General features: G+C 43.5%; 1 pseudogene; it reads right to left on the bottom strand.

Moving 5' to 3' along the window:
- The window catches only part of LOC115477555, an 86315-nt pseudogene that overhangs the window by 25612 nt on the left and 46660 nt on the right, over positions 1–14043 (bottom strand).

The following is a 14043-nucleotide window of genomic DNA, read 5'->3' as shown; positions in this document are numbered from 1 at the left end:
TTCTCCAACTCTCACTGTAAATTGGATACCTGCCCCAGCTACCTAATAAAATCCACCCCCCACAACTTCATAGCAGACGTTACATCCCACTTAAACTACATGCTTCAACTAGGTCTCTTCCCTAAGGAAAATGGCAACATCCTACTCACCCCCAATACCAAAAGATCCCAAGAAAAAATAAAACGAAATCACTAACTACCGCCCAGTAGCATCAATCCCATTGGTGGTCAAACTGATGGAAAGCATGGAACCAAACAACTTACTGATTACATAAACAAATTCACAATATTACATGAATCACAATCAGGATTCCAGTACTAAATTACCCTCCTAGCCAATTCAAGCAGGGAATAGCAACAGGCAAAGCATACTTCTCCTCCAATTCGACATGTCCAGTGCGTTTGACATGGTAAACCATAAAATACTACTAAGACTTCTAGATTACTTCGGGATTGGCGGACACATACTTAGTTGGATCAAGGGTTTCCTAACCACTAGAACATATCAAGTGAAATCAAGCTCAAACATTTCACCACCGTGGAAAGCAGAATGCGGAGTACCTCAAGGATCACCACTATCACCGATCCTTTTCAACCTAATGATGACCCCACTAGTCAAATTCTATCCAACCAAGGCCTTAACCCTTTCATCTATGCAGACGATGTCACAATATACATTCCTTACAACGTGATCTGACAGAAGTCACCAACGAAATCAAGCTCAGCTTGAATATCATGGACTCCTGGGCAAACGCATTTCAACTAAACTCAACACAGAAAAAACACACTGTCTCATCCCCTCATCCCAATACAATACGAACAAACCCACAAACAACACCCCAGATTATACCCTCCCTTCTCAGACAGCCTGAAAATTCTCAATGTTACAATGGACAGTAACCTCACACTAGAGAACCAAGTGAAATCTCAACAAAGAAAATGTTCCATTCAATGTGGAAACTCAAACGCGTGAAACCATTTTCCCGAGGGAAACATTTCGCAACTTGATACAATCAATGGTACTAAGAACCATGTAGACTACTGCAACGGAATTTATGTGGGATGCAAAGAACAAATTATAAAGAAACTTCAGACCGCTCAAAACACGGCAGCCAGGCTTATATTTGGAAAAACGTGATTCGAAAGCGCCAAACCCCTCCGAGAAAAACTGCACTGGCTCCCAATCAAAGAACGCATGCTTTCAAAATCTGCATCTTGGTTCTTAAAATTATCTATGGTGAAGCCCGGGATACATGACAGACCTACGAACCAGAAACACAACAGGATCAACATGAACCAAACACAACAGGATCAACATGAACATACCTAAATCTCCACTACCAAAGGACTCAAATACAAATCAACCTATGCATCCAGCTTTTCCTACATAAGCACACAACTATGGAACACATTACCAAAAGCCGTGAAAACAAATTATGATCACCTATAACTTCCGGAAATCATTAAAAAACTAACCTGTTCAAAAAGGCATACCCTACTGACCCAACTTAAATGCCTGTACCCTGCAACACAATGAAACCAAAGCTCGTAAGGGACATATAATAACTCTTCCCCTACAATTCTCTTCCCCTACGAGTCCCTAATGTGTCTGTACACAAATCTTATTCTACCACACATTACTGTATTTGTTCATACCAGAATGGCTAACGCCTTTACAGTACTATGTAAGCCCATTGAGCCTGCAAATAGGTGGGAAAATGGGGATACAAATGTAAAATAAATAAATTCATAATTAGACATTCAAGTTTGTAAAATAGATGCTCATGCTGGACGTTTCCAGCATATGGACATCCACTCACATATTTTTGAACAGGAAATCTTGACATATTTCCTGTTCAAAAATATATGCGAGATGGACATCTATTTAAGATGTTCCGACTTGGACATCCTTTTGAAATACCCCTCCATGTGTCTTTATAAAATGGCCTCAGAAAAACAGCAGAAACAAAGCCATGGACGTATACACTCGCTTGGAAGCAGGTATGTTTGCATGTAAAGTAAACATGAACTGTATATTTTATAAAATGCCTGACCACTAGGAGGACTAGGCATCTGCTATGGGCACAATTTTGAGGGCAGCAGTAGAGGTGTCATTGTTGCTGGCATGGGGCCATGAGCATCTGCATATGTGCGTCCTTGTTTCTTAACCTCAATGTGGAATATATCTTCTTTTATCTACAGCTTACTATCAGGCTCATTTTCAAAAGAGAAGGGAAGATAGGCATCCTTCTCACAGAGACGTCCAAATCAGTATAATCAAAACCGCATTTTGGACGTCTCCAACTGCAGTCCGTCGCAAGGATGAACAAATTTCAAGGGGGCGTGTCGTTGAGCATAATGGAAAAAGCAGAGACGTCCATGACTAACACTTGGTCGTTTCACCCAGACGTGCTTTTATTACGAATAAGGCACAAAAAGGTGCCTGAAATGACCAGATGACCACTAGAGGGAATCGGGGATGACCTCCCGTTACTCCCCCAGTGGTCACTAACCCTTCCCACCCTCAAAAAACATTTTTAAAAATATTACGTGCCAGCCTCTATGGTCATACTGAGGTCCATAACAGCGCATGCAGGTCCCTGAAGCAGTTTTAATGGGTGCAGTGCACTTCAGACAGATGGACCCAGGCCCATACCCCTACCTGTTACATTTGGGAGGAAACAGCAAGCCCTCCAAAACCCAACAAACCCTCTGTACCCACATATAGGTGGCCCCCTTCACCTGTAAGGGCTATTGTAGTGGGTGTACAGTTGTGGGTAGTGGGTTTTGGGGGGAGGGTTGGGGGGCTCAGCACACAAGGTAAGGGAGCTATGTACCTGGGAGCAATTTATGAAGTCCACTGCAGTGCCCACTAGGGTGCCCAGTTGGTGTCCTGGCATGTCAGGGGGACCAGTACACTACAAATGCTGGTTCCTCCCAAGTCCAAATGGCTTGCATTTGGACGTTTTTGACATGGATGTCTTTGGGTTTCGAAAATCGCCGAAAGTCAGAAACATCCAGATCCAAGGACATCCAAATCTAGGGACGTCCAAATTTAACGATTTGGACTTCTCTGACGGTATTTTTGAAACAAAAGATGGACGTCCATCTTTTTTCGAAAATACGGGTTTCCCCGCCCTTGGATTTTGACGTTTTGCAAAGACATCCAAATCGCAACTTGGACGTTTCTTTCGAAAATGGCCCTCTTGGCAACTTGTAATTTACATATATTTTTTTTTTTCTTCAAAATAGAAAGTAGAAAAAATAAGTAAAATAACACTTGGTCATAGATATAATTTTCAAAATAGAAAGTAGAAAAATAATAAAATATAATTGGTCATAGGAAGATGGAACCTACAGGTAAAAGGGCCCCCTGAATGATTTATTTTTAAATTGCTTTCCACCTGAAAAGATTGCTTTTTCTTTTGTCAAATAAAATTCTCCTGAAACTATTCTGGGAAAGGAAAACAAAAATCACTCAATGTGTACCTTCAAATGCTATGGATGACAACTTGACCCACCAAGATGCTTTTGTATTAAGGAGATCTAAGCCAGAACTAAATCATGGCTGCCCTGCTACTACTACTACTACTTAACATTTCTAGAGCGCTACTAGGGTTACGCAGCACTGTACAGTTTAACAAAAATGGCAGGGTAGTTACCATTTAGATATTCCTATGGCAGAGTGGAGGAGTAGCCTAGGAGTTAGAGCACCAGTCTTGATATCCAGAGGTGACAAGTTCAAATTCCACTAGTGCACCTTGTGATCTTGGGCAAGTCAGTTAACCTTCCATTATCTCAGGCAGTGGCATAGTTACAGGTGGGCCAGGGTCCACCCAACAGTAGTACATGTTTAGCGGTAGGCTGAAGACTTCCCCCTGATGATAATGAAAATGCTGCTGTCCACAATACTGGCACCTGCACATGCCTGCTGCAGATTACCAAGGTGGAGAGAAGCATTTTCCCACCAGCTGAGATATTTTTTTGGTAGTGGGGGGGGGGGGGGGGGGGGAGGAGAACATTTGGTGCCCACCACTTCTTGCCTAGGCCCACCCAAAATCTGCTGTCTGGCGACGCCCTTGATCTCAGGTACAAAATTAGATTACAAGCCCTCCAGAGAGAGAGAACTGCCCAGTGTACCTGAATGTAACTCACCTTGAGCTGTACTGAAAAAGGTGCAACAAACTCCAAACAAATAAATATTCTTATCTCTAGCTTACCTGAAAGTTTTCCTCAATTCGCTTGGGGTGAAACTCTTGACAATGGCAACAAGGCCACGTTGGATGGTGTAGCGAATGGACACCTGTGCAGGAGATTTATTGTACTTCTGAGCAATCTTATTAATACTGGGTCATGAAGCATAGGAGGAGCACTCAGATTCCGCCTGCATTGAAACAGAATATTATGAATATGAAGAAATTAGGGTTAAGGAAAGTTACCATTTTTTTCCAGGATGGCCTCTAGATTCTGTTCTGGGTTCCACTGTTTTCAATATATCCCATGCATCTTTCACACTCTTGCCCAAATCATACCCAAACCACACAACTTAGATTGTGAGCCCAGGGACAGAGAATGTACCTGTATATATACAAGTAAACTGCTTTAATTATACCACATAAAGGCAGTATAGCAAATCGGAGCAATTTTTCTTCACTCAATGTGTAATTAAACTCTGGAATTTGTTACATAAGTACATAAGTATTGCCATACTGGGAGAGACCAAAGGTCCATCAAGCCAGCATCCTGTTTCCAGCAGTGACCAATCCAGGTCACAATACACCTGGCAAGATCCCAAAAAAGTACAAAACATTTTATACTGCTTATCCCAGAAAAGCGAAGATACATACCTGTAGCAGGTATTTTCCGAGGGCAGCAGGCTGATTGTTCTCACATGTGGGTTGATGTCTGCGTCGGCCCGGGAACCGACATTTTGCAAGCAAAAAATTTAAAAGTTTGCCAGAGCCTTCTGGCATGCGAACCACGCGCAGCGCGCATACTTAGGTGACTTCCTGTCCGTCGCATGAGCGCTCCTGCTCAGTTTAATCAAAAAGTAAATAATAAACAAACAACAACTCCAAAGGGGAGGTGGGTGGGTTTGTGAGACAATCAGCCTGCTGTCCTCGGAGAATACCTGCTACAGGTATGTATCTTCGCTTTCTCCGAGGACAAGCAGGCTGCTTGTTCTCACATGTGGGGTATACCTAGCAACCAGGCTCACTCAAAACAATGAACATTGGTCAATTGGGCCTCGCAACGGCTAGGACATAACAGAGATTGCCTGAAACCATAAACAACTAACTAAGAGTGCAGCCTGGAAGAACAAAAATGGGTGTAGGGGGTGGAGTTGGATTCTAAACCCCGAACAGATTCTGCAGCACCGACTGCCAAACCGACTGTCACGTCGGGTATCCTGCTGAAGGCAGTAGTGAGATGTGAATGTGTGGACTCATGACCAAGTTGCAGCCTTGCAAATCTTCAATGGAAGCTGACTTTAAGTGAGCCACTGACGCAGCCATGGCTCTAACATTGTGAGCCATGACATAGCCCTCCAGAGTCAGCCCAGCTTGGGCGTAAGTGAAGGAAATGCAATCTGCTAGCCAATTGGAGATTGCTCGTTTCCCGATGGCGACTCCCCTACTGTTGGGATCAAAAGAAACAAACTGGGCACACTGTCTAAAGGGCTTGGTCCACTCCATGTAAAAGGCCAATGCTCTCTTGCAGTCCAAGGTGTGCAAACTGCTTTCGCCTGGGCGGGTATGAGGACGGGGAAAGAAAGTTGGCAAGACAATTGACTGGTTCAGATGGAACTCCGACACCACCTTAGGCAAGAACTTAGGGTGAGTGCGGAGGACTACTCTGTTGTGATGAAACTTGATATAAGGTGCATGCACCAAGGCCTGAAGCTCACTGTCTCTACGAGCTGAAGTAACAGCCACCAAGAAAACGACCTTCCAGGTCTAGTACTTCAGATGACAGGAATTCAGTGGCTCAAAAGGAGCTTTCATCAGCTGGGTGAGAACGACATTGAGATCCCATGATACTGGTGGAGGTTTGACAGGGGGCTTTGACAAAAGCAAACCTCTCATGAAGTAAACAACTAAAGGCTGTCCAGAGATAGGCTTACCCTCTACACGGCGATGATAAGCACTAATCGCACTAAGGTGAACTCTTATAGAATTGGTCTTGAGACCAGACTCTGACAAGTGTAGAAGGTATTCAAGCAGGGTCTGTGTAGGACAAGAAAGAGGATCTAGGGCCTTGCTGTCACACCAGAGGGCAAACCTACTCCATTTGAAAGAGTAACACCTCTTCGTGGAATCTTTTCTGGAAGCAAGCAAGACTTGGGAGACACCCTCTGAAAGACCCAAGGAGGCGAATTCTAAGATCTCAACATCCAGGCCGTGAGAGCCAGAGATGGAGGTTGGGATGTAGAAGCAACCCCTCATTCTGAGTGATGAGGGTTGGAAAACAGTCCAATCTCCACGGTTCTTCACAAATCTGACACGGCCAGAAGAGTGCAATCAGAATCATGGTTCCGCAGTCTTGCTTGAGTTTTAGCAAAGTCTTCCCTACTAGAGGTATGGGATACGCATACAGAAGGCCTGTCCCCCAATGCAGGAGAAAGGCATCTGATGCTAATCTGTTGTGGGCCTGAAGCCTGGAACAGAACTGAGGGACCTTGTGATTGATCTGAATGGCAAAAAGATCCACCGAGGGGGTGCCCCACGCTCGGAAGATCTTGCGGACTATGCCCATGTTCAGTGACCACTCGTGAGGTTGCATTATCCTGCTCAACCTGTCGGCCAGACTGTTGTTTACGCCTGCCAGATAAGTGGCTTGGAGGAACATGCCGTGACAACGAACCCAAAGCCACAGCTGGTCGGCTTTCTGACACAGAGGGTGAGATCTGGTGCCTCCCTGCTTGTTGGTGTAACATGGCAAACGCACAAAACAACAACAAAAGCGGAAGAAGACCAAAAAGACCAGACTGAAACCACAGATGGTAAGAGCACCAAAGAAGTTTTATTTGGACCCTACACGGTCTGTGTTTCGGCCAAAAGGCCTTCTTCAGGGGTCTTCAAATTGGCGCATATAGATGTTCCTCTGAAACTCTCATAAAGTAGAAGGACATGAAATCTGGTGCAATCCGAACCAAAGTATAGATGCTGCAGCCTGTGAAAGACTAGTAATACATGGCAACCTGATTGTCTGAATTAAAATGATTTGGTTGGACAGCCGATCTCTGAAAGCCTTTAAAGCGTTCCAGATCGCCCATCTACATGAGCTCCCCACCCCAGATCATTTATAAATATGTTAAAAAGCAGCGATCCCAGCACAGACCCCTGGGGAACCCCAACTACCCTTCTCCATTGAGAATACTGACCATTTAACCCTACTCTCTGTTTTCTATCTTTTAGCTAGTTTTTAATCCACAATAGAACACTACCTCCTATCCCATGACTCTCCAATTTCCTCTGGAGTCTTTCATGAGGTATTTTGTCAAACGCCTTCTGGAAATCCAGATACACAATATCAACTGGCTCACCTTTATCCACATGTTTTGTTCACCCCTTCAAAGAAATGTAGTAGATTGGTGAGGCAAGATTTCCCTTCACTAAATCCATGTTGAGTTTGTCTCATTAATCCATGCTTTTGAATATGCTCTGTAATTTTGTTCTTAATAATAGTCTCTACCATTTTGCCTGGCACCAACGTCAGACTCACCGGTCTATAATTTCCCAGATCTCCTCTGGAACCTTTTTTAAAATCAGCGTTACATTGGCCACCCTCCAACCTTTCGGTACCACACTCGATTTTAAGGATAAATTACATATTACTAACAATAGCTCTGCAAGCTCATTTTTCAATTCTATCAGTACTCTGGGATGAATACCATCCGGTCCAGGAGATTTGCTACTCTTCAGTTTGTAGAACTTCCCCATTAGATCCTCCAGGTTTACAGAGAATTCATTAAGTTTCTCCGACTTGTCAGCTTCGAATACCATTTCCGGCACCGTTATCTCACCCAAATCTTCCTCAGTGAAGACAGAAGCAAAGAATTCATTTAATCTCTCCGCTACGGCTTTGTCTTCCTGATCGTCCCTTTTACTTCTCGGTCATCTAGCGGTCCAACCGATTCTTTTGCCGACTTCTTGCTTTTAGTATACCTAAAAACAATTTTACTATGTGTTTTTGCCTCCAACGCAATCTTTTTTAGAAGTCCCTCTTAGCCTTCCTTATGAGCGCTTTGCATTTGACTTGACATTCCTTATGCTGTTTCTTATTATTTTCAGTCGGAGAATGTAGTAAACGCAGTTAGCTTAGCAGGGTTTAAAAAAGGTTCAGATGGCTTCCTAAAGGAAACGTCGATAGATCATTATTATAATGGACTTGGGGAAAATCCACTGCTTATTTCTAGGATAAGCAGTTTAAAGTGTATTGTACTTTTTTGGGATCTTGCCAGGTACTTGTGATCTGGCTTGGTCACTGTTCGAAACAAAATGCTGGGCTTGAGTACCTTCAGTCTGTCCCAATATGGCAATACTTATGTACTTATGTACTTATCCTTTTCCCTTTACACCCTTGAAATCTACAAATAGCATACATTCACATGTGATAATACTGGCTTTCTGGATTAAGAATTTTACATGTGAATGTGATAGAGGCATGTAAATGCTGGTATTTACATGTGTAAATTATAACTACCACTTCTAAGATAAGGACCTTTATAAGGCTAAATTGTGCACTTTTGAATCCAACATATTTTTTGTAGCTGGTTAGAGGAGAGAAATTGAAATTTACATGGTTTTCACTGTGTAACTACTCTTTTCCAGTCTTTTTCCTTACCAATCCGTATTTACATTTATTGATCCTAAAACACCGTAAGCCACAAGAACAATATCATTCATCTTGCAGAACTCCAGAAGCTTCTTTTGCGTAAGATATGGATGACACTCAACCTGCAGAATTCAAAGTTAGAAGTTTTAGGGCAGGAAACTGTATCGTATGCAAAACTTTCTTATGCCATAGTACTAACAGCTAACAAGCAAGTGTCTGAGGGCTGTCCGATATTGAAGTCCTGTGGTTTGGGCAGCTACAATATAAAGTTCCACTAAGAATTTATACAGAGTGGCAGGCAAAAGAAAATTATCATAGGAAAATAAGATGCGTCATGCTAGATCACAACAAAGATTTACCAAGTCCAGCATTAAGTCTCAGACAGTAGCCATTCTGGTTCACAAGTACAGACGGATCCCAAAGAGAAGAGTCGTTTCTTTTTGCTCACTCCCAGGGATGTGTGGAGATTTTCAAAAGTCTTTCTGGTTAATTAAGAGGCAGGGTGCGATACCATCACTGGCGTGCACAATAGGGGGGGCCAGCGCTAGGAAGAAAGCCAAGTAGGACGGGGAGGGAAAAAAGGGGGCGAAGAGAAAAAACAGTAAGGAGGTGGGTCCAATAGGAAGTAGGGGAGGGGGCGGAGCTGGAAAGGAAAGAGAAGGGCAAGCGGCACCGAAAAGGAGATACCCAGGGAGCCAGTAATGAAACAGGGGCCATTCAGTGACAAGTAACCTTTATTGCAAGATCCCCTCAGCAGTGAGGGATGCACATGCAATAATAATGAGGGTCCCGACTGTTACACGAGGTGGGGGATTGCAACTATGGGAAGCCATTTATGGAACCCCTCCTGCTTTGAACGGCGGGGAGGGAACTCGAGAGAATCAGCGGTGGTTCAGGCACATTTGTTATGGCGGCCTGATACTGAAAACGGCGCTGGTCAAGCCTTGGCTTGGACGGAGAGGCTTAGCCATACAAATTTGACAATGAAGATTGCAAGAGATATGCAAAGCGCAAGGAGAATGGTACCCTAAAATAAGCAAGCAAAGTGGCTCCGGGGCAGCAGATGACAAGAAGAGCATAGGGCTACTTTAGGCTAGGATGTTCTTTTATTTTGTTAAGAATGTTAATATTGATCTAATGTATTGGTTATGAATGTTAATAATGATGTAAGTTGAATAAGTTGAATGTTAACATGAAATCAGTTGTTATATTGCTGTGGCCTGTTAATAAATTCCCACTATCGGAAGAAAAATGGACTACAGTGTGGTTAATGAAGACAGTCTTAAGCATGAAATAGAAAAGGAGAAGGGAGAGGGGTGAAAGGGGAGGGGAAGAAAGAAAGGAAACAGCTGCATCTCCCTTATTGTGATCTGTGGACTTCTCCTCCATGAACATCTAGATGCCTTGACACAGTAAAGGACCAAATGTTGAAAGAGTAGTGTATCCCTGATACAAAAGTGAATTTGACATATAGTGCTGTTTGAAACATGCAGAGAATGAAGGAGCAGTTGATGAATATTCAAAAATTTGTTATGAATCTTGAAAAGTGTGATATATTTATAGGTAGACACATTGATATAATTAATAAACTGACTGAAATTGTGAGTTTGACCTGACACTATTGGGGAAAATTTCCTTTTAATATTTTTAGTGCCTTCATTCAATTTCCACATTTTTAGATTTCCCCCTTCATTCACTGGTCACTCTTTTAAATACCTTATTTAGATTACAATAACACCATGTAGTCTGGTATTACAAACCATCAAATTTGTCGACTTCAGATCCTTCATAATGCCGCCGCACATTTCTTCTCTAAATCTAGACATCATGTGTCTATCGCTCTATTGCTGATCAATGTTCACTGGCTACCAGTTAAATTCCGCATCTGGTTTAAGACTCACTGCGTTGCTCATAAAACTCTACACTCAGGATTTCCACCCTACCTTAATTCCATTTTAATTCCCTATACCCCCACTTGATCCCTCTGCTCCTTAGATGTCCACCGCTTAGTTCTTCCTTCTCCCAAACAGGTGTGCTAGGAATCCAAAAGATGGCTTTTTTCTTCTTGGCGTCCAAACTCTGGAACAATCTTCCCTTTCTTAGAGATGCAAACTATTGCTTATTTGATTTAAAACCTAATTGAAGGCCCACTTTTTCGGACCTGCTTTTGGAGTGTTCCTGGAGGCGGTCAGGGCCACTGAGAGGGGGACAGGGATGCAAGATTCCCTGGGCCCAGCCTCCAAGGAGGGTCTGGCGCCGGCGATCCAAAGAGACTGCTCTGCTGGCCACAGGCTTTTCTTCCTGCCATGCCCTGCCTTCGCAGAAACAGGAAGTTACTTCCCAGGAAGTTGGACACGGCAGGAAGAAAGACCTATAGCTGGAAGACCATTCTCTCTTGTTTGCTGCTTCGGAGTTGGGCAGCAGTGGCAGCAGGTGGAGGGGGGGGGGGGGGGGGAACAGCGGTGGTGGTGGGGGCAGCGGCAGGGCCCTGAAGATTGTTTGCCCAGGCCCAGCTTAGTCTCTTGGCGGCCCTGGCAGGTGTTCACTGATACTTTGTTGGTCTCCTCTGGGGTAGGTTGTATGGATTGATTTTTAGTCTTAGCCTTCTTGCTAGCTGTATGACTGTTTCTTTACTAATTTATTGGCATTATTTTCTGTTTCACTGTTTTATTATTTGATTGTACAGTGCTCTAACCTGTAATGCAGAAATAGAACTATAATCAAGTTTTAAATAAATGAAAACGATGTCACTTTCAAAGATTGTGAGCCCACTAGAGATGGAGAAAGTGCCTGAGTGCACTTTGTAAACCACTCTGATTATACCACAGAAAGGCGGTATATAAAATCATCTAATTAAAAAATGGACCATAAGTAAAGCTTACTTAAGGGTATTGCTTCACCTTCCATGACAGATGTTGGTCCCACAAATATTGAGAGGGCAGCTCAAGACAATCTGCTGCCTGAGGTAAGGTATGATATGGCACATCAATCCAAAGCACCCAAAAAGGAGGGGGGACTCCTCACTCAGAACACTGGCCAGAACAGAAACTAGACAAATGGCAGAAATCAAGGCAAGAAATAGGAGAACAGAGGTGGAAGCAATGCCCCAGCACTGATGCAGCCCAAAGGCAGGTCAGATGAACCTCCTAGCTCTCTTGGCTGACCCCTATGTGACGCCGATTTTTTTAAAGGGTTCTAGGAGCGATCCAGGAAATTACAGACTGCTGGGCAAAATAATGGAAACTATTATAAGGAATAAAATTACAGAACACATAGAAAAACATGGTTTAATGGGACAGAGTCAGCATGGGTTCAGCAAAGGAAGTCTTGTGGCACCAATTTGCTACATTGCTTTGAAGGTGTGCATAAATATGTGGATAAAGGTGAGCTGGTTGATGTAATGTATCTAGATTTTCAGAAAGATTTGATAAAGTTCCATATGAGAGATTCCTGAGAAAATTAAAGAGTCATGGGATAAGAGGCAATGTTCTAGTGTGGATTAGGAATTGATTATTGGACAGAAAACAGAGGGTAGGGTAAATGGTCATTTCTCTCAATGGAGGATAGTGAACAGTAGAGTACTGCAGAGATCTGTTTTAGGACCGGTGCTATAACATATTTATAAATGATATGGAAATCAGAGCGATGATATAAAACTATTCAAAGTTGTTAAAACACGTGTGGACTGTGAAATATTGCAGGCAGACCTTAGAAAATTGGAAAACTGGGTATCCAACTGGCACATGAAATTTAATTAGGACAAATGTAAAGTGATGCACATTGGAAGGAATAATCCGAATCATAGCTACCTGATGCTAGGGTCCAATTGGGGGCCAGCACTGAAGAAAAAGATCTAGGTGTCGCTGTAGATAATACGTAGAAATCTTCTGCTTTGTGTGTGGCAGCGGCCAAAAAAACAAACAGGATGCTAGGAATTATTAGGAAAGGGATGGTGAATAAGACCGAAAATACTATAATGCCTTTGCATCGCTCCATGGTCCACTCTCATGGACTCATACTCCTAGAAACAGTAATGCCCTGCCAAAGGAGACTGGTAGTTGTGCAGATTATAAGCTATTTAGAAAGACTGTGAAAATTTGGTTGTTTAAGCAGACATGTAAATGGATAGAGGGGAAGTAGCATAGATTTGGAGCCCTTAATAATTGAGTCCTGGCAGGAACATTGCTGTTTGCAAGGATTGTTAAGGCAGCATAGGCGCCCGGTATAAGAGGCTTGGGGAGGCTAAGCCTCTCCAGCCCAACCGCTGCCCCCACCCTGTGAGCTGCAGACTTCCCCGTCTGCCCTCAGCTGCCATTTCCTGCCTTCTTCCAGCCAGATCCCCCAATCCCCCCGTCGTCAATCATCTCAAGTCTGCCCGCCCCTCAGCTGCCTGATAGCCCTCGTCCCCTTCCTGCCCTCGCCCTACCTTAAAATATTGTAATTTTCCTCGATCGGGCGGCGCCGGCATTGCAAGGAGCAACAGGCTCCAGCCTTCCCTCGCATGGCTCTGCCCTCTTCTGACATATTTCCTGTTTCCGCATGGCTGCTGGATGGAGGGGCGAGGAGGGTTGCTGGACATGGGTGGATGGAGAGGAGAGGAGGGTTGCTGGACATGGGAGGATGGAGGGGAGGGCAGGGGAGAGGAGAGTTGCTGGCCATGGGTGGAGGGGAGGGAAGAGTGAGGAAGGAGATGAGATGAGGGAAAAGGAAGAGAGAAAAACTGCACATGGAGGAAGAAAATAGGCAGAAGCTGGATCCACTGGACAATCAAGTCTGTGGAGGACCCAGTTTTTACTACGGATGTAGGGCAAGAAATGAAGAAGAAAGGCAGAAAAGTAAAGAAGTAATGGAAAGGAAGCCCTGGAAATGGAGTTAAGAGGACAGATAGTAGCAGAATCGGATACTGGGCCAGCATGATCAGAAAACAAAGTCACCAGACAACAAAGGTAGAAAACATCATTTCTTTTTCATTATAGTGTTTGATTTATGTTCACTTTGAGAATTAGGTGCTCAACATTAAAAGTTTATATTTATTTACTTATTTATGGCATTTTATCCCACATTAAACATGAATTAGGGTGTTTTGTGGCTCTACACATATCATGATATTATGATCCCTTGTTTCATATTGTTGACGGTCTGCATTTTCCGTATGGGTGGTATATTGGTGTATTAGGTTCTGCCCAATGTAATATTTATGGTACAG

Source organism: Microcaecilia unicolor, chromosome 9 (genome assembly GCF_901765095.1).
Source record: "Microcaecilia unicolor chromosome 9, aMicUni1.1, whole genome shotgun sequence".
Taxonomy (NCBI): domain Eukaryota; kingdom Metazoa; phylum Chordata; class Amphibia; order Gymnophiona; family Siphonopidae; genus Microcaecilia; species Microcaecilia unicolor.
This window is presented reverse-complemented; position numbering and strand designations above follow the sequence as displayed.